Source organism: Lactuca sativa, chromosome 6, assembly GCF_002870075.4.
Source record: "Lactuca sativa cultivar Salinas chromosome 6, Lsat_Salinas_v11, whole genome shotgun sequence".
NCBI classification, from domain to species: Eukaryota; Viridiplantae; Streptophyta; class Magnoliopsida; order Asterales; family Asteraceae; genus Lactuca; species Lactuca sativa.
The window spans coordinates 63,457,390-63,462,733 of NC_056628.2; the positions used below are offsets into that span (position 1 = coordinate 63,457,390).

Below are 5,344 nucleotides of genomic sequence, written 5' to 3' on the forward strand. Positions count from 1 at the left end.
CTCTTGGATGTGTCACTGAACAGTTAGCCATGTGAATTGTCATTCTTGTATCCCTCAATTCTGGAAGATCAAGCTTTTGATAGAATGAAAAAGGCATTAAATTTATGCTAGCTCCAGAATCGGCTAAAGCATAAGTTTTTGTGTTATTTCCAAATTCACATAGAAGAGTGAGGCTTGCAGGATCTCCCATTTTCTTTGGCAATTCTCCCAATATTACTTTAGAACTTTTGTCACAAAGTAGTGTCTTGCTATTCTTCTCTAATTGCAGGCGAGTGTCAAGTAGATCTTGCAAGAACTTAGCATACTAGGAGTTTTAGACAATGATTCAATGAAAGGGGAATTAATTGAAATACCCTTCACTTGCTTCATAAACTTTAAGTGTTCTTGCTCCATTGGGTGAATATGAGCTTGTGACGGAAATAGTAAAGGAAGAAGATAAGATTAAACATTATCAAAAATGTTCTGATTAGACTCTGCCCACGTTGTGAGCCTTAAATGCTCACATCGTGAGTTAGATGTTTCAACAACATTTTTTTATTTGAGTCGTGACTTCTTCGACTTTGGTTCGGATTGATGTGGATCGACTACAAGTGCTTCAAGGAACTCAGAGATGGTATCCTCTTCAGTTTCTATTACCATTACATGTGATTGAGGCTTTTCCTCGGGAATTTTTTGAGATAATTTTTCATGTACCAAAGTAGTTAGTTGAATTATTTGGGCTTCTCTATTTGGAACGATGCTTGGTGATTCCTTAGCAAAGCTTGTTGGTCCTTCATGAGATTCTGATGTTCCCTTATCAATACATCGGTCTCATCGTGTCTTTTCTTGGAGGCCTCCATAAATCTATGTAATATAGACTCAAGATCAACTTTCTTTTCAGGAGGTGGTTGTTCTTTTTCATAGAAGCCTTGGCCAGTCTGCCTATACTTTTCTTCTTTCTGCTTCTTATATCCTTCATATGGAAACCACTCCTTCTTTGGTTTCCTCCAACCTTCACCATACTTATCTCCACTCGAGTAGCAAACATGCACCTTCTTATTTCCATTATCATCCAAGTGGCAATCTTTTGTCAAGTGCGGACCATTACATCTTTCACAACCAACTCTAATAGCATGAATTGATTGGTCCATCTTTGTCATCCTTTGGTCCATAGTGTTTAGCATGGCTAACAGAGCTGCCATATCTTTAGATTTCCAATACCAATTCCTTTTTCCCCCATCATGCCTAGGATTATGGTACTCACGAGAATGCTTGTAAAACTCTTCAATTAATTAATTGATTTCAGTCGGATTTTTCTTAGTCAATGGTCCCTAAGAATCAAGGAGTTGCCTTGTCATGACATTAAACCCATCATAAAAGATAGACACTTCTTGTTGCTCATTCAAGTCATTTTGGGGGCAATTCCTTATCAATCCCTTGTAGCGTTCCCATGCTTCGTATAGTGACTCCCCCGGTGTTGCTCGAAACTCGCTATAGCTTTCTTGAGTTTGGCAACTTTGGAAAGTGGGCAAAAGTGTTCCAAAAATTTCTCACGCATCTGCGCCCAAGTAGTAATTACACCGGGTAGAAGTGCTTTTAGCCAATCCTTAGCGGCTCCCTTGAAAGTAACGGGAAGCATTCTCAAAAGCACCATCTCTCTTGGAACATTAGGGACATTAAAGTAATCCGCTATGTCATTTTCTTCATCAAGGTGTTTGTATGCATCTTCATAGTCTTTCCCGTAAAATGGAACGTCTTTAAGTGCGGAAAGAATATGTCCTTTAAGTTCGAATGTGGCAGTGGCTGGAATCGCAGGATACACTAGACCGGGACCGGTGTCCTCTCGGATTCCCTTCTTGTATGCCTCCATGGACATATCAGCAATGTTTGCCATCTTGTTTTTTGGTTCGTATTCGGGTTAACTATTTTCCAATTCGAATTTGGGTTCGGTCTCGTAATCGGAATCTTCTGGATTAGGATCTTGCTCAAAGCTTTCAATCTTTCTCTCGTCCTTCTTTTGACTGCTTGACTCACCCACGCTCTTCCCTTTCTTATTTCCAAAATTTGATTTAAGGTCCTTGAATGGTGACTTCTTGGGTGCGTTGGCTTCTCCTACGCTTTTATCCGTCTTTTTGTGAAGGGATGACTCGGGATCTTCAAGTGGTGGTATCAAAGGTGTGTAGGATCCTCGGGTCATGAACTACTGCAAGATAAACAGTTCCAAGGATCTCTTAAAAGTTTTCAAATTATTTTCAAATAGTTCCAAATTGTTTTCAAAAATTAAATTCAAAATTAGTTTCAAAAGTGACCAAGGAAGGATGAGATGTGTACGATTAGCCGGAAGAAAAAAGTTACCCCATGTTACCACACTATTACTTGTTTATGATGATTATGGTAGAATTGCATTCTAGTGATAGGCTAGGGATCTTCAAGAATTGCATGATAGAACTACCTGATATATGATGCCTGATAGCCTAGGCTTACTGCTTGGATGAAATTCACATCATTACTCTTGTTGCTTAGTGTGTGCATCTTAAGTATACATAACAAAGATTCTATAGCCTGAGAATGTTTGATTTAGATTTATTTCTTTTTATTATCTGATTAAGGGATTAGGGTAGAGTCAAGCATTCGACTGTCTATGGGATCCAACATTATGTATGATTAGCATGCACGAGTGGCTGCAAGGTTGGTGGAAATTTAATGAGTGAGTGCAGTTCATAGCAGGTCGGAATGAAAATGATCAGCCACTCCTGATAGAGTGTGGACATGATGAATGTGTAAACTAGATGCTTGGGTCTAGAGAACGAGAATTATGTAAGAGAATCTGCCTGATTTTATTGTGTCTTAGTTCCAGTCGCCCCCACCGCTCGAATGATGCTTGCTTCATGCTTTGTGGGACTCATGTTGATGCGAGCTAACTATCAAATGAATACATTAAATTACATTCTATGAAGGTTAAATAATATTAGAGTAAAGTATTTGGTCCTAGCTCTCTTTCGAGTCTAACTGTTGTAGGGTTGGGTCTTTTAGTCGAAGGATTATTTAAGTTTTATTTCGTGTAATCATATTCAAGCAGTGGTTAGCTGACATTAGTAGGGTTCTTCAACAGCTGATAGTAGGGGAGGTGGGGAATCCTAGGAGAACCTAGGAAGTATTTTAGTGTGGTTGCTACATTGTTGAGTAGGTACTGGGAGTATTGTTATGAGTAGGTGACTTAGAGGACCTGGGATGATTCTTGAGGAAAGCATGGATAGGTGTGGAAGGTAGTATTGGGCTCGTACTACTGTAAGCGCAGGATCCATACTCGAATTAAAAAACATTCCAAGGGTTCTAAGGAGCTAGTAAGGGAAAATAGCATGGTTTGATACCATGATTCGTGGCAGTGGTTCTATAACTGACAATCTTTTGGTTATGGTTGTTTAGGCATGAAGAGGGGTCTGGTAATTGTTTTGGGACACAGGGGCAATGTTAGTTGGGTTTGATTGGTGTAGACATAAGAGAGTTCGTTGGTTTTAAGGTCTCTAAGGCCTTCCTAGAGGCTGTGCATTTGAGTCGTAGGTCTCAAGAAGGAAACAATTGTTATGATCAGCTTGAGGATTGCAGCTGGAAGCTAAGTGGTTGACAAATAGATTAGGATGTCGCTATCTATGGCGAGGATTATGTCCTGATAGTTTTCGGAGAAGGAGTAAGCAGGCTTGTGACTTACAGAGTGGGGTTGTAAACCCAACATGCGGGCTAGTTAGTTGTGGTGTTTAGCGGCAATTTTTCAGCATGGGAATGCGTAGGAGGATTGATGTGGTATGGATGCTTAGTGATGTCATCAAGGTTCTGTTTTCCTTGGATATAGGTAGGTCAGGTACCAGATCGACGGTTGGGATTGCAGGAAAGGAGTGTATGTTTTGGATAGTAAGTCGGTGTTTTGCTTATGCATTTGCATGAAATCCTTAATGTTAAAGGTAGTTATGATGGGAAAATTTTATGAGGTCTTCATATGAAATTCAGTATCTCGTAGGGAGTGCTCAGTCCTTATCTGGTAGATCATTTTGTGTGTGTTATACAATCCAAAAGTCACGGATGGTTTGTACCTGGTTGAGCCGGTTTGAGATATGGTTTGTTTACAACACCAGTGAGTGGTAGTTTGAACCCTAAGTGGGGGAGAACTAGGTATTCTGCTTGGAGGATCACCGATATATTCGATTTTGTGGTATCGGAAGAATGGTTCATATGGAACTACGGTGCGGGTATGCAGGAAATTAGATCTAAGTGGCATCATACCTTTTTGTTTGGCATGTCGTGCTGGCAAGGCTGACTTAGATCAATCTCAAGGCAAATCTTTCAGTACAATTCAAAAGAAATTATATGAATAGTCAAGAATCATATACATTTGTAAATAAAAAGTTATTTTTACCTTGTAAAGTCCTAGGAATCACTGATTTTTCATCTATCATAAACTTAGGAAATCAAAACAAAATCCAAATAAAAATTTGTTATTGTATTGTTTTGATCATTAAGGATTTTCAGGAAAAATGAGTTAAAGCCATGCTTAGATGCAAACTTGCGTTATGATCGTAGGAAAAATATCAGAAGTTGAAAATTTATCTTCTAAGGTACTTAACGAGGTGTTTGAAATTTCTCATCTATCATAAACATAGGAAATCAAAACAGAATCCAAATGAAATGAAATAAGAGGATGTTAGTCACCAAATCAAAAAAAATGTTTCAGGTTTCATGATCAAGAGAGAGAGAGAGAGGACATAGAGAGAGAGAGAGAGAGCAAATGTTGGTGTTGAATGTTGTCGATGCATGTATGTTGATGCGTCGATTTTTGAACATCGTGAACAAAAAATCAATAAAAAACATAATAGATGAGAAAAAGATAGAGAATTATATATAAAACCTTATATTGTAACTGATTTGGTTGAGGTTTCCTTGGGCCCCAAGATGAAAAAGGCACACCATTTTGCTTAATTTTTATTACCTTGAATGTGGTAGTTATGGAGGACTGACTCGAAGGCTGCAATTGACAAATAACCACATTACAACATTTTAATAAATAAATCCAAGCCTTATAAGATTTTTCATATTATAATTTATTTATAATGGTTACCTCCATCATGCTTTTGCACATACCACCACAAAATCAAGTCAAGGCATCCTGCTCAAACAATATTCATGTTATTTTTTTGTCATATTAATGATTATTAAAAAACAATCAACATCAAGAAACCACCAGTAACCTCGCATGTCTTTCAACTTGAGCCTTAACCCAATTATGCCACAAAAGTTATGTCCGTGCAAAAAAAATTCATAAATTATATAGCAACTTCATAAAAACTGTTAAAAATAGGTTTTATTCCTACTT

At 38.1% G+C, this 5,344-nt stretch overlaps 1 non-coding gene across 1 annotated transcript; it reads left to right on the forward strand.

Annotated features, from left to right (window-relative positions):
* The first annotated feature begins 1,383 nt into the window (after positions 1 to 1,383).
* On the forward strand, positions 1,384 to 1,489 carry LOC111897832 (small nucleolar RNA R71). The gene has a single exon (XR_002852396.1). It is a non-coding gene; the product is annotated as a small nucleolar RNA R71 (small nucleolar RNA).
* Positions 1,490 to 5,344: the final 3,855 nt, after the last annotated feature.